Here is a 25,792-nt window from a genome sequence, read left to right as displayed (position 1 = left end):
ATGGTATGAATTAATAAAATACCTTTCTTAGCTTGGGCTAAGTCTGTAGTTGGTGAGAGTATGAATGCCCAATTAAAACTAGATTTCAAAGACCCTAATTGAATATTTATGTATCTTGGGAATTATTAGAGAGGAAATCACTTTTCTGAAGTGATATCAAGACGACTCAGTACACTTTTAGTCTGTTAATCACTATCTAAGCATCACAACAGGCCATTTTCAGTGAAAAGGATCCATGGGGTAATTATATACTATAGTTCAATTTGTTTGTGAGTGGTAATATGCCTAATGAGTAACAGAAGCTCCACATAGAGATTAGTTTTACTAGATGCTTAAGTTAAACTGGTGAACTGTAATACTTCTGAAAGGCTGTTGATGTCTATTTGAAAAATTTACAGATATATTTAGACATTAAAATATATATATGTGTGTGTGTGTGTGTGTGTGTGTGTATTCCCTGACTAGTTTAATATTTCCCTTATGCCTGCCACTAAGAAATTGATACAGCAGTACTTATCTTTTATTATACTTTGGTTAATTCTGATTTATATTTGTAGAAACAAAATTATACTCCTCAGATGAGCATAGCTGGATGCTGTCCCTGATTATGAATACCTCAGAAATGGCCTTTGGAATGAGAGACTTGAATACAATCCTAGTTCTACAACTTTCTAGCTCTTTTATCTCTCTGTTAAAAATAATAATAATAATAATGATATCTACATTGCTGATTTGGAGTGAGGAATAGAAGTAAATAGAAAAGTATCTGACATACTGAGCATTTAATAGATATTAGCTGACATTGTTAGTAATAGTATTAGTAGAAATGTCCTTAACTACCATTAAAATTTCAGCTAAATCATATATTATTTTCTCAATTACAGAGTTCTTGATGAGCTGTCAAAATTAGTAGCATTTATTGAAGCAGTGGAGAAAAGTTTTACATGTCTTTTTGTGTTTCCTGTGTTCTTTCCCTCTCTTTTCTTACCTTTTATTAAGTACCTATTTCTGAACTTTTCCTCTTAATCTTAAAATGTTATACTCTCTACTAATTCTCCACTACCAATCATAATCCTGACAGGAAAATATTTTTGACAGCCACCAAGTACGGTGTCTGAAGATTAACTTTAAATCATGTATAAAATGAAAGTAGCAATTTAACTTAAGACATTTTAAATTAGACTCCTGATCATCTTTTCACATGGTGTCAGCAGCTCTTTAAGCTTTAACTGCATCAGAATTTTCTACAATGTTGTCACCAAATCAAGTCATCATAAACTTCTAAGATTTAAGAATGCCTATACTTTTAAAAGATTTACAATCCCAAAGTTTAGGTCCTCATAAGATTGCTATAAATGCAGATGAAACCTTAAAATTGAGATCTCAAGTTGCTTTAAAGACTATACATATGGAAAAGGTAATAAATAAGTCCAAATTTTAGAATTAACATCTGTATTTCAGTGACAATTGCTAATAAGAGGTCTTATAATGTGTGTCTTTTACCTATTTTTATCCAGCATTAATTTTAAAACAGAAAGAGTGTACAGCGTGGTAGGTGGTAAAAATGAATGAAAAAATAAGCTGCACATTAGACAGTTGACTTAAGTGTTTTAAAGTATGACTCAAGAAAATGAAAGTCAAGTAGAAAGGATACCCCCTTCTGTTTGATCAGCTTGTGTTGGTATCTCTGCGTCCCGCAGTGGCAAAGTGTGTTACTATTCAGGACAGCCCCAGTGACTCCACAGTAGCCTGAGCCTGTGAGAATTGGGGAGAGACTCAAGCCCAGTTTTTGATGTTCTGCTTGGGTGGGTAACTTGAATACTAAAATGCATTCCATTGACAGCTAACCCTGTAAGAGGTTTTTCAATAGTCTTCTGTTTTGGTTTGGTTTGTTTTTCTCCTTCTTTTCCTTTCCTCAGAACTCTTCCAAATTCTTTTGAGTGAGAGGAATTGGTCTTGATGGTTGTCTTTTGTAAGAGATTTTATTTCTGGCAAGAATGGAAGGGCTCAACTGGTATACATTTATATCTTTTATTTTTTTCAATTTTTCAGTGGTCTTGATTTGTCAATAGCTGATGACTGTTGTTTGAACCTTGACTCAGAATACTGATCATGACTTCAAGGAGTGGACAAAGAGTCTATTGAGAAATGGTTCTGTGTTAACATGAGGCATGTGTATATCTAGACTTTCTTCTTTACATTGGCTTTAAGTGTTCAGTTGAAACTGTGTATTGAGTTTTAATTATAGTATTAACTGTAGTTGAACTTAGGAAACTATTTTCTTTTGAAATATTATACAATAATTTTTTTGAATTTTAAGCATTTTTAGTTAAATTTCACTTTAATTTGCAATATTTTTATGTATGACAATCAAATATTATTTTGCAGCATTCTAAAATACTTTATGTTTTGTAATAACATCTCAGTTGTCATACGGATAACTTATAAGATTTAACTTGTAAGACTTAGTACGTTAGATGTAATTCCTTATTTCTCTCTTAATTGCAAAGACACTTCCAACTAGCTTTTGGCCAGATGATTAGTTTATTGGGGGGTTACAGTATTTCTCACTTAAAGAATTTGTGAAGGATGGAAGTTCACCTAAGCATTAAAAAAAAAAAAAATAGCATTTTGAATACCACTAGGATTCTCATCCCATTGCATGTCCCTACCCAGACTACCAGTATTCCTTCCCTCTCCTACTGAATTCTTTCCCTTTCACCACCAGTCTAAATTAGGTACCCAGTTTTAGATTAGTCTGGTGTCACCAGCTTAGTGAAATCAGTTAACTGTATTGTAGTTCCTCTGTGGGTGGACAAATAGCTTGAAGAAGGAAAAAGTCAATTAAGAGAGGGATATTATCCACAGAAAAAATCAGAGGGGCCGATAAAACTTGAATATCCACTACGTGATCCTTTGTTAACTGAGATAGATCAGGCATTAAGAGAATTGGTTAGGAAAACCATTAAAAACAGGTTTTCTCTTTTTCTGTAGCAGCCAAAGTCATCTTGAAAAATGGTTTTTTACTCATTTGTCCCAGAAAACCAACAAAAACATGCATATCAAGGGATTAAAATTTCAAGTTCAAAAACATCTGTGAAACTGCCCAAGTTATCAAGGCCATGCATGTCTGAAAAGCCACCAACTCTCTGAAAGATATAATTTGCATAAGCAACATATCCCATTCTGTCATATGATGGTGGAGTTGTCACTGTACAATGCCAAATGGGCATTAGACACAGATTCAGTGACACATAGAATGCTGAATTTTTGCTGTTCGCACTTAAAAGAAAGCAGAGAAATGCTGATCTTACAGGTTTAGATGTAAATTATTTAGGCATTGAATACTTCCAAGTAAACAAGGCCCCCAAGATATACCATTGGACATGGAGCTCATGGTTGAATTAACTCATGTGTGAGCCCCACTTGTCACCTTAAGATGGTCTTTACTGAAAAGGAACAAATTGTTCCTAAACCAAAAGTGGAGGTTGCACAGAATAAAATGTTACTCTAGAAAAAACTAAATTAATAAATACTTATTGAATGAGAATAAATAGAGCATGAAATAAATGAAAATAGAAATAAAATCAACAAAATGGGTTTGCAAATATGAATCCATCTATCCATTTGAGACATCTAATTATTTTGCTCTTGTTAGTGTACCCGTTATGTCATACTACTGATGGGAATAGATGTTTATTCAAGTAAATTTTATGTTTAGAGGCAGAATACTGAAAAGTAGATCAAGTAGGATATTTCAAATAATTGAGTATGGATAACTTTATTAGTTGCCTAGAGAATCCAATGAAAATATACTTCAATCTATCCAGTAAAAATGTTATTCAAATGACAGACATCTAACATGGATCCATTATTACAAAAAATAGAGTCTGGGTAGTGTTTTATGCTGACACTTGCCCAGCTGAAGTAAAATGGTGCTTTAGAAATATTATTTGTATAAGTTGGGAGACCTCCTAAATTTACTGTTTTTTATTTTTCCATATTCAAAACAAAAAGTTATGTCGACTCTTCGTTTTTTATTTTTAAATACCAACCCAATATAAATAGTAACACATAATTTGGTATATTTTTAAATGTTAGTTGAAATATTAATGAGAAAAATGTCCATGTACCTTTTTTATCATTGCAAATCCTTGAAGAGGAAAAAGCACTAAAAATTAGTAGGCTGTCAACATTGCATTTTTATGGTTTGACATTATTAAGCAAACTTTGGGAGTATTTCTTTTTTAGGTGCATTTGATTAAATATGTGATCTTATCTTGGTGAAATAGCCTGCTGGGCTGCCGGCGGTAGTGTTCAGAAATGAAATTTGCTTAGAGCCTCTGAGCAGACATTTATTCAATGAGACCTTTCTTGAATAATGGATGATAGTGAGATTGCAGTGATGTGTATGTGTGCTTTTTTCCTTGAATATAGGGGTGTTGAGATAGAGCAACAACAACAAAAATGTAATGGGGTATGAAAGAAAGCATTAGGTTTATAAATGAGAAATTAACCTACTTTATTACAAGTGAATGAACTATCTGTATGAGGGACTCAGGGTATCAATGTCAGAGGATGCTATGCTAGTCCATCGGCTTTGTGTTAGTAATCTTGCTATGTCACTTCCTTTCCTGCTACTCTCTCTTAGTGTGGTAATGTTATTCTGGAATTTCAGCTACTATCTCAGTGTGTATCATTTATGTATGCTCTTTTGGTTCTATTTGAGTGCTAATAATAGATGACTTTTTATTCCCATTCATTATTCCCAATGCAGCTTCTTCTACATTTAAATGATCATATTACAAATAGTATTTTTTTCTGATTATAGCACGTACTCATGTTGAATACTTGTATAATGTAAAGATACATAAAGTCAAACCCCAAATCACTTAATATATTATAATATATTAGTAAATAATGTTCACAGAGATTATTTCACACTAATAATTTTAGCTTGATTACTTATGTATTTTATCCATGTGATATCTGTATTTTACCTATGTGTTTGTTTAAGTGGAATTAAAGTTAAATTATAGAGATATAGAGATATAGTTTTTATAAATCTCTCCAATTTCCCAATGCCATAATGTTTTTGAAAGCATCTTTTTTTATATATTGTATAATATTTCATAGTATGGATATACTATTCATGTGGATTGTTATGTTTTGCTAGGATAAGTAATGTAAAGCTTGGACCATTCTCATGATTTGTGTAGAACAAATTCCTTGAAGTACAATTAGTGGGATAAAGAGTAAATAAGTACTGTTTGACTTTTACTACTTGGTTACAGTGATTCACATGCATCATTGTCTTCTGTGTAACTAACTGGTCCTCCCAACTTTTTGGCAATTCTTTCTTAAGGATGCCGACTCTCTCAGTTATGTATAGTTAGTAAACTGAGTAACTTACTAATGGTTTGGTAATTCTTAAGAATTACTAACTCTTGTATATATCAATTTATAAAGCTGAGGCCAGTTAAATAGTAACAAAAATTAAATTTATTAGCTATTAACATTTAAATAGGATTGTGCCTAATGTTTCTGAATTTAACACAATATTAAAACAAAATTATACAATAAACTGATTTATGAAGGATTATGAAGTCCACCATCTGCTTCATTTGTCCATAAACTTTCATAGTTTTGTTCTCTGGTCTGAATGGACCACTTATCTCTTCAGCTAATTTGAAACGTGAATTTACCAAAATTATTTACCATACTTCTTGTGGAAGAAGAAAATTGGTTGACTGTGGGCAATCTTAAAAATTTAAATATGAAAAATAATAAATTGTCAGTAAACACATTTATAATAATTGAAGTTTGTCTACAGAAAGAGAGACCAGTAAAGTAAACAGAACATTGTGGTTCATAATTAGTAAACATGAACTCAATTTTCCTAGGTGTATGTTCAGTTAGAGATTTGCTCATAGCAATAAAAGTGAAGTTCAAAATACAAGGTGTTTGGTAGCTTGTAAATTAAATAGAAGAGTAAAACAGGTCTAGAATGCCACTTTTTATCATTCGTTCAGTAATGCAGTACCTACTGAATTTTATTTCATTAATTCATTCTTTGGCTAGATTGACTAACAGCATCTTTAAACAGCATCTTTGTGACATCTGCTTCCAGTCACGAAGACATATATTTAAAATACATTTCCAGGAGTCAGATAGGAAACCTATTCTTACTTCCCTTTCTATATTATCTTTAAACCTGCATCAGAACATATGTCTAGGACAGAGTTTAATTCTTGTTTTATGGATCTAGAAGAAACAACTGAACTTGAAAGTAGTTTTTGAAGTTAGTGTTCCAAGATAAATTCAAGTGCCATTGAAATTCGCTCTGTACCTGCATGTGGAATAAGAAAGGCATAGAAGGGACCTTCTATGCAAACTTGTTTCCTCAAAAAACCAAACCAAAACAAAACATGTTGATTAGCAACTCCCCATTTGCTAATCAAGGGATATAAAGTTTCAGTTATATAAGATGAGTAATTTCTAGAGACCTGCTGTACATTTTGCTGTTAACAACATTGTATAGTACTCTTAAAAATCCGTTAATAGGGTAGATCTCATGTTAAGTATTCTTACCACAATAAAAATAAAAATAAAATTAAGTTGTCAAGAATTGTAATAAGTTGCCCACATTGATATGACTAGTTGATAGCTTATGCTGCCTTCTTTCAAGGAATTTCCTTACCCTTGAGGGTTCTCATTTTTGAATGATTTTAGTCATGGCATTATCGCTAAATAGCTATATAACACTGATTATATAACTTCTTTAGGACTGTTTCATTTGCAAATAGGAGATAGGACTGGGGGTTCTTTTTCTGTAAAAATTCATGAGATAAAATTAAGTGGTAAAGCTTGTTAGAATAGAATACCTCTGCTTCCAAGTCACTTTTTCAAAAAAAACTTAATAGGTAATTGATTTTATAAGAATTTTCCTATTGCATCCTTCTTAAAGAGCTAGGACACAGTATTGCATGTGGTAATAGCATATTTTTAAAAGATCACATAGGTTAGACATTCATTTTGTAAAAGTTTTAAAAGAAATTGACACCTGAATGTATTTTACATTTTTAAAAAATGTTAAGGATTCTAATGAAGTTTCTTAATAACATATTTTTCTGCTATTGAGTATACTGTTTTTAGCAATGAACAATTTAGAATTTGATACAGGATTTGAGATAATTTTTTATATCAGCTTTTCCCCTTATGTTTACAGATTAAGTAAATTCTACATGCAGAGCTTCAAGCCTACAGTACTGTTATCTTAGATCAAGGCAATTTCATCATCTTTTCATTTAGAAAGCAGAAGTGTATACATGGAGTATAGAATACTCAGTGTTTCCCTTTCACTCCTTTTTTTCCACATGGCTGAATTTATTTACATAAAATTATTACTTCTTATTTTAAGGTTGAAGCATTAACCTGCATTTAATTCTACATTAAATGAATTTTGCTGAAAGTAATAGACACATATACAGAGAAATACAAAATAAAATATATATTAATGAGAAATAAAGAGGTAAAGTAGAAAGAGCATTAGCTTGGGTGTCAGAAATGCACGATTTCCAACCGTCTCTCTACATGACTCAGGAAAAGTTACTCAACCTCTCCATGCCTCAGTTTTCTCATATGTAAAATGGAGATAAAATATTACCAGTTATTGTGAAGATTAAATGAGATAATGTACATAAAACATATAGCACACCGATAGCTTTTATTGTTTTTGTTAATTTTTCCTCTGTTGTTGAAGCAGATATCTTCTAAGTGGGACTCTAAATCATTCTGCTTTTTTTTTTCTTAAGTTCCCAAAAGAGCAGCTTCATGAAATCATTAATTTTGTCAGTCACCATGTAGTCATTAGCACCAAATGTTTGCAGGATGCTGACATATGGAGCATAACATGGCAGAACGAGCCTCTGACTATATCACTTGCAAAATCATAGAAATAAAAAGGTATTAAGCAATGTATCTGTCATTAATAATTTAGTTAAAATTGTGGTTGCTGTTATGAAGGTCAAGTACAGGATGCTATGGGAGTTACAGCAGCAGGATCAGACCTTGTCTGAGTTGGGGCATGAGTGGGATCTGGAAAGATTTCCCAGAGCAAATGACATTTGAACTGAGATAGGAAGGTTGAATAGGCAGCCTTAGAGAATGAGCTGTTCACCTCTTCCTTTATATTCTGTCATCAGAAGAGCTGATGACAGATTCAAGCATATTCAGTGAAGGAGGTTGATAGAGCTGAGGGAAGGGAAGAAAATTGAGCATAGTTGCCTTGCTTTGTCAGTAGGACAACACACTTTAAATTTTCATTTTGTCTACAGCCATGCTACTCTGAACAAGCCTGATCCTGTCTGATCTTGGAAGCTAAGTAGGGTTGGGCCTGGTTAGTACTTGGATGGAAGACCACCTAGGAAGACCAGGTTCTGTAGGCATACAAAATAAAAAAAATAAGGGATTGTAAGCTGACAAGGTCCTTGCAATCTGTGAGGTCAACTGAAGGTTAACTTGCCTAAAAACAAAAAAAAAAAAAGAAAAAGAAAAAGAAAAAAAGTAAAAAAAATATAATAAATTTTTATTTTACAGGGAAAGTGAATTGACATAGAGAATGTTTTAATATCGGTTTTCTGTCTATAATACTCAATTTCAGAATGCAATCAAATAAGTTATCTGTTGACTGTAAAGAATGATCAGGCACTATAGTGTTGAGATGAGGAGACTACTTAAGATCTATATAGATATTGAAACCATGATTTCTTAGTTTAGCTTTGGAGATGTATATCTGTGTGTTAGTGACTGGGAGAAAGTTTTACTCCAGAAGGTTCGTTTCTGTTAACCCTTATCCTAACTTCTCCCCATTCCTATTGGTTTATTAAATGTCTGCTGTAGAAATAAAAGAACTAGCTTTAGGAATACCAGTGCTAAAATTTGGCAGTGTTATGGTTATGACTCTTATGCTATGGTTATTTGTCAAAGAACAGGAGGAAAATATAAATCTAGGAGAAAATTGATAAGAGAAATGTGGTATTTTCATTTAGTAAAGATAATAGACTTTGTCTATCATCTCTGCACTACTACAATTAAGCTTATTATTTAAATTTTTGGAAGGCTTTCCACAGAATACCATGATCAAGCTAAGTTCATTGCTATTTGGAGTAAGTTGTTTAATATTAATAAAGTAATGGAAAATTATGCTCTACTAAAGAGATGATTAAGAGTGAGCAAAATGATAAGTGTGGTTTAAGAAAAATTATTTTAGTGGAATCAAATTTTTAATAGAGAAAAAGTACTATAGTAAGAAGGCAATAAAATTGTAATCCTTAATCTTTTTTTTTATCACTTTCACTACAAATATTTATTGTATGCTTCTTATGTTACAACATGAAACGTAGTTGTAAAAGAAATTAGCATAGGGAAATACTGAGTTTTATGAGAACATTCGACCCAGGAATCTCAGGCATTCCAGATAAGTTTTCTCATCCTGCCAAGCCCAGGAACATAGGTAGGAATTGGCCAAGCAGACAGCCTTCTTGAAGAAAGGAACCTCTTGTCTTAAGGCCTAGAGTAAGAATGAGTTTGGTTCATGTGAGAAACTCAGAGACAGTCCTAGTAACTGGAATGTAAGGATGTAGAGAGGAAGTGATATGAAATCTGGCTGGAGAAGTCAGTGGGAGTTCAAAATTCGTAGTGTTTTTTGTTAAGATTAAGTATTTTCCACTTCATTTTATTTAGGAGCAATGGGGAGATCATTAAAGGTTTCAAGTAGGGAAATAACAAGGTCATTTTACAAAGATCATGTTGTCTGTTTTCTGTGTAGATGTAATTGGAGGAGGCACCAAGAGGAGATGAGGAGAGAGCAGTTCGATGAGAGTCCATGCCCCTTCTCAGCTGAGAAGTGTAGGATAGAGCTTGCTTCTTTCTGGCCTCAATAGATTCATGCATAAAGCGGTTTGTAGTACATAATATCCCTTTCAACTCTAATATTCCGTACTCCGATTATAAAGACATGGGGGAGCTAAGTGATGGCGGTCATTGTTTAAGTGACCTTATATGAACTTGTTATTAATTTTTACTGTTCTGCCTATTGATGTACTATTGTAATGTTGCATCCAATTGTTGAATCAGGTTTATTTTTTACTTGAAAATTAAAACCTGTTCTTCGGAGACATATAACTAGTTTTTTATACGTTTGGATTTTAAATGCTATATACAAATCATTAAGTCAGATGTTGAGACTGCATTTAATTTAGTTAAGAGGGTTCAAACAACAAATTTCTTTTATTTTGGTCAAAGTAATTTATTTATAAATCCTCATTATTGAAGTCATTCAAAGGAATTCCTGTTTTAACAATGCCCGAAAAGACAGTAGTACATGTTTCTTGCAACACTGCAGTGGTCTGATATTCTGAGTGACAAATGCAAAAACAAGGTTTGTGCTTTATGTTGGTAGGTTATTTTTTTAAAGATGGGGTTAGAATGTTAAAGCGTTGTATGTGAAATGTGCCTTGTATGATTAAAAAAATTAACAGCACTGACTTTAATGACTTGGCAATGTCAATGAGACTTAGTGATTTAGGACATGGGCTTTAGGGTCAGGTGAACTTGAGCCTACACCTTGGAATTACTATGTAATAGCTGTGTGACTTTTGGTCATTTTCTGAGCCTCAGTTCACTCTCTGTATCATCGGGCTAATGATATCTATTTCATAGTGGAATTATGAAAATTAAATTAGTTTCCATAATATAATACACTGCCATACGTTTGGTTGTTATATGTGAGAGTCAGATAGGATAATAGGTGCTATCACCCTTCATGTAGCAACAAAGAGTGGGACAGTGTGATTCAAGCCATCTCTTTTTTTCCTTTGGTCACAAACTTTTGCAAAATTGATACTACATTTTATACCTGTTGCTTTCAATCATTATGGCCTTCCATTTAGAATCATTTTGTCATGTTACTTCATGTATACCATACTATCTTTTTTATCTCTAACACATTCTGAAAGGAATGATTATCTAGCAATTTGTAAGATACAAATGGAAGCCTGAATATTTGCAGGCTCTGTCAGATAAGAATCCCAGAAATGCCTTATTACTTATTTTTCATATGTTCTGTGAGCTTATAGCCCTAATATATATAGACAATTTGTCTATAAAATACAATTTGTATAGTCAGTAGTTCAGGACATAGTCTTCCCTTTTCCCCAATGTACATTTCCTCCTAAATCAACTATTTTTAGGATTTGAAGAAAACCGTTTATTTTAAAAGCAACAATTTAAGAAAATACTATTACTGTCACACACAAAAAATAACTGTTACAGAGGACAGGGTATGAGTTCAGGGTCCTTTATCATGAATAAACTTCTCTTGCATTGAATACAGTTTTACAAATGCATATGACACAATGAGGAACTATAATTAAGTAATATTCAGCGCACTGGTGGCTTTGCGAAAAAAATATGCAAGTGACATGCATAATAAAAATACAGTTTTTAAAAACATTTTTAAGCCAGGCATTCTGAAAGCAGTTTCAGATGTGTTATGAACTGGGATTTGGTGCTCTTACACTTGGCCTGTGAGAACTTGCTCTTCAAAGGTAGGCTTGTAATATGATATCAATATTTGTATGCTCTTGAAGAACTGCTATTTCAATATAAGATATTCTCTGATCTCTAATTATAGTATATAGAAAAGATATAATTTTAAACCTCTCTTGACAGCTGAAAGGACTTTTTAAAAGAACACAAAACCTTTAAGTTCTTGTTCTGGGTAACCAAACTTAATTTATAATCCTAACTTCTCTAAAAGCGAATTAATCATTTTTCTGTGTTTTTGTGTTTCTTGGAATTGGAGTTAACGCTTTATGTCATAATTAAATTGTTTCATTATTTATTTTTTCCTGAAAGTTGTATTACAAAGACTATTAGACACAGTATTACATAGTTAAATGTGTTTAAAAAACTCATTTTGAATAATTTTGAGTAATTGTAGCAATACCAATGTCATTAAGTTTTTATTCAATTCGAGATAAAAAGTATTACCAATATAGTTTTGTCTAGCTGTCAACTTAGATAAATCCCTTTCAATCAGCATGCTCCTAGTTAAATAAAAGGGGAATATAATAACATTTTTCTAGCTACATTTGTTAAAAATAAATAATGATCTTCTATGTTGTTAAGACCATGCTGTGCCAATTCTATCATAACCATAATTGCAGAGACGCCTTTTAGATCTTTATTTTTATGAATTTTACTTTTTTTTTTCCTTCTGGAGGCATTGAATTTGTTTCTACTTTTCATTTGTATTATAAGTCTCTGTACATTCGTCTTTGTCTTATAGTATCTTGGGGCTACTTGTTAAGGCAATATAGGGTAGTTTAATTCTCCAAATATAATACCGTACATAGACAAGATTCTTTTTTCCTCCCAAACCTAAATCTCTACCTTTACCTTTCTTTTAAATCTGTCGTCATTCATGAGAGACATTTAAATGTTAATATTTTATATATCCCCTCTTCTATTTTATTCCTTAGTATTAGTTAAGACAACTATTTCCGGAACTGTGCCTGTTTGTCAGAAAATGGTGCATAAAGTAAAAGACTGAAGGAAAACAAAGTCTAGACTAACAAAACAAAACAAAGTAAGTCATAAGCGCCCCCCCCCCCCAAAAAAAAATTGTAATTTCAAGCTCCATTAGAAATGCCAGTGAGAAGAATGGCAGAAAAGCATGATAGGTACAGGGACCAAATTAATAAGCAGTGAGTTTACATATTCTAGTCTTATTGTGCAGTCAAGAGCAGCAGAAAGGAAAACAGACCATGAAGTGAATAATTTCCTCTTAAGACAATATCTACATCATTTTTTTTATTTTAATAAGAGTGTTGATTTTAAATGTATATTCTCTTTTACAGGCCTCAGGTATTATTATATACTAAGGTGTTTGATATTATGGTTGTAATTGTTGATTTTTGCCAAGTATATGGAAAGCTTGTAGGAAAAATTGTTAATATAGCAGAAAACCACCATTAGCTATGATTACCAGAGCTAATTAATTGTTCCAATTTGTGTGGTGGTTTCTCTAGGTTATTTATTGAGGAAATATAGAAAGTGAAGATTGAAAATTTCCATTTTTATGAATAATTCTTAAGAATGAGATTTTTCTTCTTTTGAAAGTCAGTTTCTCTCATGTCAGGTTTTTTTTTTTTTTTAATGTTTACGACTTCTTCAGAAAGCACATTTTGAAAGGGTTCTTAACTGGTGGATAGAAAATTGGTTGAGAGCATTTCACAAAATTTTCTTTGGAGAGAAATTAGAATGCTAAGGAAGAGAGGAAAATCGTAGGTATAGTTTTATCTCCTTTTGCTTTCTCTATAACATTTTGAAGATAGAGTAGAAAGCATTTTTGATTGGCTTTTTCTGCAGTTCTGGATACTACTTACAATATGAACAATGAGAAAAGAGTGATGTAAAGTTGTCCTTTTATGGATTTCTCATTGGCCTCCTTATTTCAGTGACTTGATGAATTAGAAATAAAACAATACTCATAGCTTCTCCTGGAACACAGTGGTTTTGAATGTAGGTGTGGAACCAGATTGGTGAGTAGTGGCGTCAGTCAAATGCATATTTGTGTTTAAGATTTGTATGTCAACATCATATGTGTTTTGCCAATACACTGTGGGGTAACCACATATATTTGAGTTTTATATTTTTTTCCTGCAGTGTTGAGGATGTATGTCTTAGTGTTTTTGACTTAGTGATTGTCTGGGCAGAAGAGGTAGGTCTTTTTGAGTTACCTTGCAATTCTTACATCGTCTAGTTTCTGCCTGCCTCCCTATGTCTTGTAAAGAAACAATCTAGAAAGCAAGCAGTCAGGTTCCAAGGGCAAAGTGTTAACAGATTCCAGCCTTTAAATAAATGATTTGTGGAATTGGCCAAATATTAAATTGAGAAATGTGAGTTCACAATGTACTAAGTAAGTGTCTCTATACTTGTTAACATTTCATTTTAATTTCTTGATGCCTCGCTTACTTGGTCAATACTTTTTCTACTCATAAATTTTTTATATTTGTAAGTGAAAACTTATTTTTGTGATAACTTTTTAAAATCTAATTTTCATTTTAAGAAATAATATTTGTGTATATCTGAGTGGGGTCTCAGAGTCAGATTTGATAAAAATATCATATCTAATAAACTACCTTTATTATTAGTCTTCCAGCTTTCAGAAAACTTTAAATATGTTTATTTTCTATAGCTATAATTTTTTGGAGTAGACTTATAAATATATAAAGTGAGTTTATATGCCTTTATTTGGGTCTTTATTAACATTTAAATGTATAGTACATGAATGTGGGAGCCACTCTTTTATTCTTTTAAAACTTATTATAATTTTGCCATAGTAGCGGCCCGCAAGTTTAAATGTGTGTGTTAATTTGGTCCACAAATTAAAAGTTTCCAAATTACAGATTTATTGCTTCTTACTATATTGTGTGTTTGCCTTTTTTTTTTTAACTAAAGGTGAGAAAAATGGCCTGGGTCTTCCAGATTTTCTCTGGAGGAAATAAAGAAAATTTGTGTTATAAATTTTACATTTTTTAAGGCCAGGAAAAAGTGTATACCTGAGCAGTGGTGGTGTTTAAAATGTATGAGTAGAGGTTAAAAATTAATAGTGGTCACTTACAGGTGCAGAAATGAACACATAACTGCTCACTGGTAGATACCTCTTTGAGTTCTCTGTGGACCTGGTCCAGGATTGGCATCATGGCTAACTTCTCTGCCACCCTAGGCTCGTAGTCATTTAGTAATCCTTGACAGGGCACACAAGTGGAGAATGGTGAATGCCAGGGGTCTGTGAGCCTCCCACCTAGATAATCACCCTTACACATTTCTGTTAAGGCCAGTGGAGCTTGTATACAAAAATGGAAGGATCCTCTGGCTCATTAAACTTTATCTTCTAAATATAACACCAGCCACCTCTGCCTGCATGAACCCCCAAACACTGCAGGGAACAAAGTGCTTCTCTTTCATGCTCCTTTCACTCTGTTCTCCAGAACTCTCACTTCTAGCCCAGAATCTGCTTTGTATTTTATCTTTTGGCAAAGGGAGGAAAAAAATAATTTTTTATCATTTCATCCTAAAGTTGTAACCCATCCCTGCAATTTGGCAATTTGCACTCTGGTGCTTTCAGCATAGCTGGGTGGAACAGCAATGCAGCGATCCCAGGTTTGAGAACAGCCACATTTCTTTGGTATTGGCTTGTGATGTGCCATTTTCTAGAACTAACTGTGGACTAGTTAGTTCCTAACCAAGCCCTCTTTCCTGGAGGTGATAGCCCTACAGTTAAGGGGATATGAAAGATGGATAATTTTTAAAATGTTCCAGTTTTTTTGTAGCTACTGGGCCAATGTATGGCCTGGCCATCTATCCCCTTTTTATCTCTCTATACTGATAGGGATGTTATTTTATTTTTTCTACTTCATCCCCTTCAACCTCATGCTGTCGTAAACATAATATCATTTAATTATCAAGTAATATGATTCATTTTACAAGATGCGTGAAGATCATCCCTAGTACCATAGTCAAAATTTCTCTGTGCAGGTAATTTCTAATACCACCTTTCTATTGAAATTAGCAAAATATAGATTATTATATTTCCATAGGCATTTGTTTAATAGGCTTCTCTTTTTTAACTTCTTTCTGCTCTTTTAATGATCTCCAGTTTAACTCCAGAGCCTAGCTAACTTCATTCCTAGAGAAGCAAGGTAGACAGTCAACACTGTCCTTTCAGTGACTTTCCTAGCTCATCAAAATATTTGGATTGCATTCTCTCTTCTCCTTCCTGACCCATGGTCAGAGTAAAAATCCAGTGACTATTTCCCTAGTCTCCTTTAATATCTTTTATATCACTGCTTTCTACCTTCTTGTTCTCTGAATTCTTTTACTAAAAGTCCTCAAGTTCTTATGTTTTCATAATAGCCTCTCAAAATGCTCCCCACTCCAATCTTTGTCTCCCCAAGAATTGCCATCTAGAATTTACTGAAGACTCATCCTGGGTTAGGGGTGAGCTTACTTTTGCCAAACTTAGATTTAGTTCTCTATTGTTCCTTTTCAGTTCAAATATTAACGTAAACATTAACATTTCTAAACCCAATTACAATTATCATGCTTCTCATCATACATTAGCATAGCTCTTCCTCCTAACTTGGTGAGAACTGTCTCAGAATCCATACTATCCAATTGGCTGAGATTAATGACTACTTCTTTAAAAGAAAACACCATGAGTTTATTTTAGTAATAAATAGACAATCTTTCAACGTGTAACAGCAAATAAATCATTTCATTTTGAAGTGTTGGATGAAAGAAACTTTTTTTTTTTTTTTTTGAAATGTCACTTTGCTTTCCACAGTGTCAGAAATCTGTTTTCCGTGCATCTGTGATTATTTTAACTTTGGGGTCATTAATAGCAGAACTGAGATTTAATGAATATATAGCAGAAGAGTATTCATTTTATGAGACTCTTCAGATACTTGACTTTAGGTGAAATACAAGTAACTACTACTGAGTTGAATAATTTCTGAATTATAAAATAGAATATATTTGACTTTGGTTTATTGGCCTTACTTCATGGAAAGATGGAGATGAAAAAACTACTTGAGGGGCAGTTTAAGTGGGAATGTGGCATGAAGTTGTAATTTCACTCTGCTCTGGAGATATTTAGGTGTTCGTTGAAAAAGAAAAAAAAAGAAACTAATGAGAAATGGATACTCTACGAAATTCAACTGTTTTCTACTAGCCCTAGATTAAATAAAAGTATATGAAAGTGAAGCCTCATTATCATTGTAAACCGAGATATTTAAACTCTTAATGGAGATGACCAAAAAAAAAGATATCCTTACTGAGAAACCATATTTGATCTCCTTCTGATATTTAGAACTAGATTATTCTACTAATTTGTGTTTTAGTAGTAAGTTATATATTTTAATGTGTAAAGCTTTGTTTTGCCTTCACAGAGATGTCTTCAAAAGATGACTTGGGGAATTTTTGCCTTTTCTTTTGGCAACACATTTTCCCATAAAGTGTTTCTTATCTCTTAGAATTATGTTACAATCATAATGGGAAAAAATGATCCATTTTAAATTCTTCCCTTGACTGAGCTGTGCTTTGGAATTTTTTAACTAATGAAATACAGTGTTTTTCTTCTCAGGTTCAAATGTAGATTTTAATTTTTCATTCATGGCTCTCTCTTTGTGAAACCATTCTTTGTAAAAAAATCAAAAGTTAATAAGCCTTAATTGTTAAACACAGTGAGTAGAAGCTGTGATATGCTAAAGCTTTGAATATTTGAAATGGTCACCATTTGATGCTCTGTGACATCTGGACTGCTCAGCACTCTAAAATTTTATGTTAAAAGAACTGGGGATTTTTTTTAAAGTGTTATTTTGAAACAATTATCAACTTAGAGAAAAGTGGTAAAAAGAGTAATAAGAGTTCCCATATACCTATTAATCAGCTTATCTTAATATTGCCATTTACATAACTGCTATAGTCTAAAAGTGTCTCCCCAAAATTCAGGTGTTGAAACCCTAAGGCCCTATGGGACTGTACAGAAGGTGGGGCCTGTGGGAGGTCCCTAGGTCATGAGGGTGGAGCCTCTATGAATGGGATTCCTGCTTTTTTAAAAGGGCTCCCACACAGCTTCCTAGCCCCTTCTGCCTTGTGAGGACACTGAAAAAGCAGGTGGCCTATGAATGAGGAAGCCCTTTCAAACACCATATCTGTGCCCTTATGATCTTGGACTTGTAGCCTCCAGAACTGTGAGAGATATATTTTTGTTTATAAGATACCCAGTGTCTGATATTTTGTTATAGCAGCCTCAACAGACTAAATAATAACTATAATTCAGTGATCAAAATCTGGAAATTAACATTGGTACAATGTTAATTTACCTGTTTTTCCTCCAACGTACTAAGGATATTAATAAATGTGAAGTGACTTAGAGTTGGAGTTCTGTAAGACTGATAATTTTTGGCCTTTATTTACTTTGTTAAAATAATAATAACAACTTTGACGTGCTTCTTTTAATACATAATGCTATGAGAATGGTTTTCCTTTTTTCTTATCCTGAAGTACATATTTGGATGCTAGCATATGACAAAAGGAATATCATTACTGTTGTAGGAAATTTAAAAAAGTTACTGATGTTAACATTTTATTTGTATTCCCATTTAAATGATCGTAGCATGATAAATACAGTATTTTCAAGTGGTCATGGTTATAGAATCCAGTTAAATATTCTCCTTTGATGTTTAGATCTATAATAATATAAAGTTATGTACTTCATCAATCTCAATCATACTAACCTAACCACTATTCTTATAGTAGAAGAATATAACTGGCAAAATATATTTTCTGGACTAAAAACAGGACTAAGAGGAACTTTAGCATAGTAAACCACGATTGATGAAAATTCGGATTATTTTTAAAAGATCTTCCTTGGCCCTTAACATTTTAACAACCTATTATGTGAAGAAAATTGTCTTTATGCCTAATTAAATATTGTAGCGTAAATGAAATCTTATTTTGTCAACAGCAGTTTGTAGATTGTGGGCTCATTGAGGGAAGGTTCATTTCCTATTTCCATTTATATGCTTGGCTGAGCCTGATATCAGGCACAGGTGCGGACACAATAAAAGTCTGTTTGCTTGAGGGACATGGTGCTGTAGAGGAAAAAGAAGGGATGCAGAGGTTTGCTCTGTTATCTTCCAGCCTGTAGACCTAGTCCCTGACTATTTTAAAGTGCTCTCCAGTGCATTCCTCTTTATTACCCAGTCATATTATACTACCATCAGTGTGCCAAATATGTTCAGCATTTCATGTGTTTGTATCTTTACTTATGTGCTCATTAAAGTCTTGTTTATCTCTTTATGAATAATGAGCAGTTATAAAATGACCTATGCCAAGTGCATTGTATAAATAGTAAGGTTTTGAAGTAAATCTTTCACAGAGTTACTAAGAAAATAATAAAACTAATTATTCTGGTAGCCCTATTTAGACATTATTAGCTTCATTATATTTCTTGCAGAAAACAAATTTTTGGCTAGCAAGGATTTTTTTAGATTTGAATTTTAAATAACATACTTTTTGATCTTCAGATTAATGCTGCATGTATTGCTTTTTTTCCCCACTTAATTTTTTTCTTTCCACTGTGTGTGCTAACTTTAACTTTGTACATGTATGAAATAAAGTCAGGCTAACATCAAATGACTTTATAAGTAAAATTCTAGAATGTACTAGTGTCTGATCTTTAACTGTTTCTAGTAATGGGGGCTTAATAATGTCTGGAAGTCAGTATCTTCTGAGTTTAGTTTTTGGCTCTAGCAAATATTAGGCTTGTGACTTTGGCATGTTCCTGAGTCTCTTGAAAATTGAGGATTTTAGATAGAACTGGCATCAATTGTGTTAAGATTAATGAGGTAACTTTAAAAGCATATAAGACACTATTTGGTCTATAATAAGGATTTACTAAATATGAATTATTATTTTAAAGAAGGCATAATTTTAGGATTTTAAATAAATGTATGACTTATGATAGTATTTTGAGAGAATATTTAAGATAAATTAGCAGAAGTATCCTTGCTGGGTAATTAGAAGTTACATTATTAAAACTGATATCACTTACTTTTGGTATATTTATTTACATTTTAGATACAGGAGAGATTTGTTAGAGACTATCATCACATGTAAATACTTTATCAAAATATGATTAAGAATGGGTAGGTAATCTGGCAGTCACACCAGCGCTAGGAAGCAATAAGGAAAAGTAGAGAGATAGGAATAAATTAGTAGTGGTATGACAGAAAATGTGAAAGTGATAAAATAATGGTGACTTTAATATGTTTTCCTCTTACTGCTATAGTAATAAAAATACTACCCTAGAGATATTTTTATATTTTTTAGGATCCTAAAGAAGAAGAATATTGTTAAATCTGACAAAATAAAAATCACAATGAGATAATGTAGGCAAATATGCCTGAAAAGATTTAACCAAATAGAGCTTTATCTTATTCATATAATAATTCCAGAGGTGAGTAGTTCAGTATGTAGTAGGATCATAATGATAGTAAGGCCCCAGACTCCTTTTGCTTTCTGGTTTATTAGCTTGACCATGTTGCCATTCTACCATATGTATATTCATGGTCACAACATGGTTCTTCATTTTCGGGCCTTCACATTCCAGGCATCCTTTTCAGCCATGTGAAAGAGGAGAAAATGTTGTTGGGAAGGGTTGGGAACTATATCGGTAAAGGAAAGCTTTCCTAGAGCCATCCCCAGCTAGTCTGGGGAAGCAAGTAATTTTTACATAAGCACATTTATACCCTGAATAAAATTTAAGATTCTGTTACTTAGGAAAAGGGAGATAATTGATAACTGGCCAGTACTTTGTATAGAAGCTTTTACAGTTTTTGGCACATAGTGAGTCCTCCAAGTCTGGTTGCTATTCTACTATTGTTATTATTGTTGTTACTATATTGCATTTGAGTTCTTTAAGATCATCAAGAGTCTCTGTTTGATTACAATGAAATAGTACATAGTAGAACTATCAAATATTGTAAATACTCCAAATGTTGCAGCCTTTCCCTATCATTTAATTTGTAATGTGGGGTTAATTGCATAAGTTATTGAGAAATTGTAATGAGATTTTTTTCCAGTTTATTTAAACCTTCTTCCCCAATGTGTTTCTTTTATTTGCATGCTATGTTTACAAAAAAGGGCATATTACTCTTTATCCCAACTACCTGTCATATATGAGTTTTATAGTAGTAAAGCTTTACTTAGCTATTCAATACAATGTTTACCGGACACTGACTAGAAGTGTGTATCCTGACATGCCTAATAATATATTGAGGCTTATCAAACTTGCAAATCAGTCTCAAAAATTTTACTCTTAGAGAAAAAAGTAAAGCTTCCTCGGGGGAGAGTAGAGATAAGAACTAGGCTGAGTGGCTTAGGCTCCTTAGGCAGTCTTTCATCCCATGCAGGCATCCAGTCCACACAAGCATTTATTGTGCAGGGGGATGGGGGTGGGAGGAGGGGGAAGGAAATGGAAATGTATAGAGTGGCCTAACAATGAGGATTGGTAGAAAGATGTCTGTGAGGAGATAGTCATAACAGTGGACAAGCAGGCCTAGACCCAGGGGAGCCAAATAAGCAGTTTGTGACAATAAGACTAAATCCACATGACTGCTGTGGGTGGACTTAAGTTGTTGCTATACTTGCATTCTTCACTGGCAATTGGGTGGGGCAGAAACTGAGGTTGGAAGACATCCTGTGATTACAGGTGAGAGAGTTTGAAGAATGAAGAGGCCAACAGTGCAGTTGTGATTCACATAGAGAAGTAATTTATGGAGGTTGTTGGGAGGCAGGAAAAACAAAAAGAAGACCGAACAATCTCACAGTGTTGGGTCTTTACCTTTTTCTTTCTTCAGGGATACTGTAATTTTCCTCATCTTTCCTGTTCACCTGGCTATTTTAAGCTTATCCTTTAGGTTTTAGATTAGACATTGCCTCCCCAAATCTGAATAAGGTTGTCCCATGTGTTTCCTTAGCAACAGAACTTCCCTTACCGCAGCACTTCTCAGGGCTTTGGTAAGCAACTATTTATTTCTCACAAATTGTATGCCTGTCCTTCATTTTATCCTCTGGGTCTAGCCCACTTCCTGGCATGTGGTAAATGATAAATATAAATTAATCAAATATATCTATGGTCCCATATATCTGCATTATAATTTACAGTACCTGAGTAGGACCCTATCTGAGTGTATAAAACTGAGGAGCTTAATTATGACTGTGCCATACTATTGCAATGCAAGAATGAGACCACCAGCTTGAAATAAGGGAATGAAGGAAACACTGTTTGAGAGAAGCATTGCTAGACAGATGAGGGAAATTGTAGAGATATGACCTTGCGTAAGTATTTAACCTCTCAGAGCCCCAGTTTCCTAATGTGAAAACAATGGTGAGAATGTTGGTATCTCCTACCTGGGATTGGTGTCAGGGTTAAATGTGATGAAGTGTGTGAAGCATCCAGAATTATGCTTGTTATAGGGTAAGCTCTCAAGTATTTTTAAATATTATATTATACTATATTATATGTTCTTATCTGGATTTAAAAAGATAGAATATGGATTCTGGAGCCTGTTTGCAGGCTCAAATTCCAGTTCTACCAGTTACTAGCAATGTCACTTTGGAAAATAAGTTTATTTATTTTTAAATTGGACTAACGACAGCACCTGCCTCACAGGGCTGTTATAAGGATTAAATCACTTAATACATTTCAAGTGTTTAGTGTAGTGCCTGACACTTAGAAAATGTGCGTTAAGACATTCAGTTATTCTTATAGTTAAAGACACTATGTTGAAGAGTTTCTCAGCTTTTATCAGAGCACTCACCAGAGTACAGCCAAAGGAAATATTATGTATTATGGAACTGTCATCAGCACCACGACTTACTCAAAGTTGTAATCAATCAAGATGACTTTGTTACCTCCTTGGCAGCACCAGTGGGGATGGTGACGATGCCTAAGTAGTGCTTTACTAGAACTCTATTGCAGAATTATGTGCTTGACTATTTTTATAGACTTTAAAAACAGATTTACTTATTTCATAATTAGTACTGACATTAATCATGAAAAAAGCCATTATCTAGTTTATTTGACTACATTAATGACAGTGTAAATATCCTTAATAATAATAACAAAATCTTATATTTAACGTATTAAAGTGCTTCTACACATGTACTTTTATTTAGAACCATGCCATGTATTAAGGAAATTTTGAGTAATTGAAGTCATGTGGGTTAAATTCTTATGATTCTATTTTAAATTAAACTCTTTTTTTTTCCCCTCTATTTTAGTTTCCATTTCTCTTTTTAAGGCTATTGTTCTTCCCCACTCTTTATACTATATACGACTTTTATATTTTCCTTCATTCATCCATTTCATTGTGAAGTATGCTAGCTGTTCTTCCCAGGCTATAATGCAAAAATTTTGAGTTGGACATAATATTACATTCAGTAATCATATCTTCATTATCTAGACCAAGTTAATTTGAAGTTGTCGAAAGTTTTAAATAACTTACCAAAATAATCCCAGAGGAACAAACAATAATAATGAAGTTAATATGAAAGTCACTGTTGAGGAGCCCCTGTGTCAATGTGCTCTATCGTGGCAGACAGAAGGGTTTTTAGGTTAATAGTCATGAACCCTGGAGAAGGATAGTCATGAACCAAGGAGTGTGCTGGGGGTGGTCTGGACGGTATATGAGAAGATATAATGAGGTTAGTTGCCATGGTACTGACCATGGGACTGTTCCAGAGTTAGTTACAAGTATCACATTCATCATTGATCTTATAATGCTGCTTAAGCAGTGAATAAGACAAACAGATGAATTTAAATTACGCATTCAGCATTTAACAAATGCATATTCATTTACCTATTCAAAACCAGGCATTGGTCTGTTTACTTAATATCATAAATGAACAATAGACAAAGATCCTGTACCCTGGGATATATATACATATATAGATAGTAAACTTAAAAAATGAGTAAATATTTATTGCTTTTTGACAGGTAGTAAGTACAATAAAAAAAAAAGAAGCAAAGCAGGATAAGGGAATCAGAGTGTTAGTTTGGGGGAATGAAAGGCAAGTTGTCATATTTATATGAAGGTCAGGGTAGGCATTATTAAAAAGGGTCTCATTGGAACAAAGACTTGAAGGATTTCAGAAGGTATAAGGAAGCTTAATCCAACTTTCTATACAGGTTTTACTTGCTTAGAAATTAGAAAATGAATAAAGAAATGAAAATTTATTACTCATTATCTCTACCTTTTGGGCATTGTGACACATAAGCCATAGATGTGAACCCTACTTTATCAGTAAAGAGAATTTCAAGGACGTTTGTTAAGGAAGACTTTAATTTACTAATAAGGAACAAAGTAACTTTTACTGATAGAATGAGGATAATAAATATAAATGACCTGCTTAAGTTAAGAATTTTATCATTCCCTCTAGCCACACAATGAGCATAGTCTCTTTAGGAAGTAGAGATTTTTTATTTTGAAAAATTAAATTTCCTTTAGTTTTACAGTAAGTTTATTATATCTTAAAATGTGTTTGGTATACGAATTAATATATTTTAAATTATATTTGCTTCCTTTTTGGTATCCATTTACATATGAAAGTGTTATGTTATCTGAGTGAATACAAGGGTTTGCCATTAAGACTTCAGCTTCACATTTAAATTTTTACTTGATGTTGGAAATTAACTCTGATCTAAATCCACATATTTAGTATTCTCAACTTAAGTAACATTACCACCATATTTTTAGTGTAGGGATTTATTATTATAGTGAGCTAAACCTGCTAAGTAATTCAGAAGTTCAGTTTGATAAAGTATAACCCTGTTAATAGTGGTAATGTTGAATAGAAACACTCGTAATTTGTAACAGAGAAGAATATAGTAATACTATACTTTGTTCAAAATTCTTGTTATGATGGAAATTGTGGTTTGGAAGTTGTTTGGCCCATCTAAATTGGCAAAGTGAGAATTAATCTGTTGGCACTTACCTGGGATAAGAACTGTGCAATTTTAATAGTCATACTTTAGTTTTAAAACATATTGTGGGGGAAGTCAGTCAACAGAAAGTTGAACTTGATTTCCTAGGACTGCATTAGGTGTTAGATCAGTGTGGCACTGATCTGAATATGAATATTATGCTATGTGGTGTGGCAGAAAGAGTATGAACTTTTGAATAAATTGTATGTATGTGTATAGGTGTGGTTTTTAGAAGGACTCAGGAGGAATTCTGAGAATTAAAGCTAGAAAGGTAGATATGAACCTAATCCTGGGCCTGCACATTCTGATAAAGAGTTTGGACTTCACTGCCGGTAGCAAGTGTAGGATGTGGATGGAGAATTTTAATTCTAGAAGCGAGGCTGGTTAGATACCTCTTTGAAAGATTGTAAGGACCAAATCAGGAAGTATTCCATGGGAACAACGAGAAGTTTACTGATGTATGAGGTTTTACGGAATTAAAATATTTAGGAGTTGATGATTAAATTAGAGGTGGACAGTAAAGGAGAAGTCAAGGTTGATTTACATATTGTTTATTTGGGGGATAGAGAAGATGGTGATGCCATTTTTTGGTTTTACAGGACCATGAAAAATTTGATGGGAAAGATATTGCATTCGGTATAGGAATTTCCTTCTTTTACATTGGCTAGATATAGACTTCTCGAGCTAAGGGGAGAATTTGAACTAGAAATAAAGATTTTGGCATCTTTGGGTGGATTGAGGCCAAAATTATAGATTAAATTACTAGGAGGAGACATAAAGTGTAGGCAAGAATATGGCCAAGAAAAAATCCATGAAGAATTCTAACACTGAAAAATAGAAATTGGAAAAGGGAAATGTGAAGGAATGGTGAAAGGACTAGAAGGCGAAACACTTTAATTTAAAAATGGAAGAAAAGAAAGAGAGCATTTCGAAAGTTCTTCCTGAAATGTAATTAATCATTTTTTCCAGAGCAGTTTTGAAGAAAAGTGGTGTTACCCCAAAGATGATTGCAGTGGCTTGGTGACCGAATAAGAGGTAAGAACAGGCAGCAAGTGTAAAATGGTTCCCCATTTGTTGGGAGGGGAAGGAGGAAATTTTGTCTGTGTCCAAAGGAGAATTATAGACAATTGTGAGGGTTGTTTTTTTTTTTATTTGTTTATTGCCTTACCC

At 33.1% G+C, this 25,792-nt stretch overlaps 1 protein-coding gene and 1 pseudogene across 26 annotated transcripts in view; both read left to right on the top strand.

Annotated features, from left to right (window-relative positions):
- Positions 1–25,792, top strand: part of ADGRL3 (adhesion G protein-coupled receptor L3) — a 713,052-nt gene that overhangs the window by 5,735 nt on the left and 681,525 nt on the right. For 20 of the 26 annotated variants that reach the window (XM_036226746.1, XM_036226810.1, XM_036226802.1 and 17 more), the window contains one exon: positions 25,592–25,657. The exons of 5 other annotated variants lie outside the window; for them this stretch is intronic. The gene's annotated coding sequence lies outside the window, so the exon portion shown is untranslated. The remainder of the gene's footprint in view (positions 1–25,591; positions 25,658–25,792) is intronic. One more of the 26 variants, XM_036226753.1, reaches the window with a different exon arrangement.
- On the top strand, positions 8,329–8,447 carry LOC118609013 (annotated as a pseudogene).

The sequence above is a fragment of the Rousettus aegyptiacus genome, unplaced genomic scaffold (genome assembly GCF_014176215.1).
Source record: "Rousettus aegyptiacus isolate mRouAeg1 unplaced genomic scaffold, mRouAeg1.p scaffold_m13_p_10, whole genome shotgun sequence".
Classification (NCBI taxonomy): Eukaryota; Metazoa; Chordata; class Mammalia; order Chiroptera; family Pteropodidae; genus Rousettus; species Rousettus aegyptiacus.
This window is presented reverse-complemented; position numbering and strand designations above follow the sequence as displayed.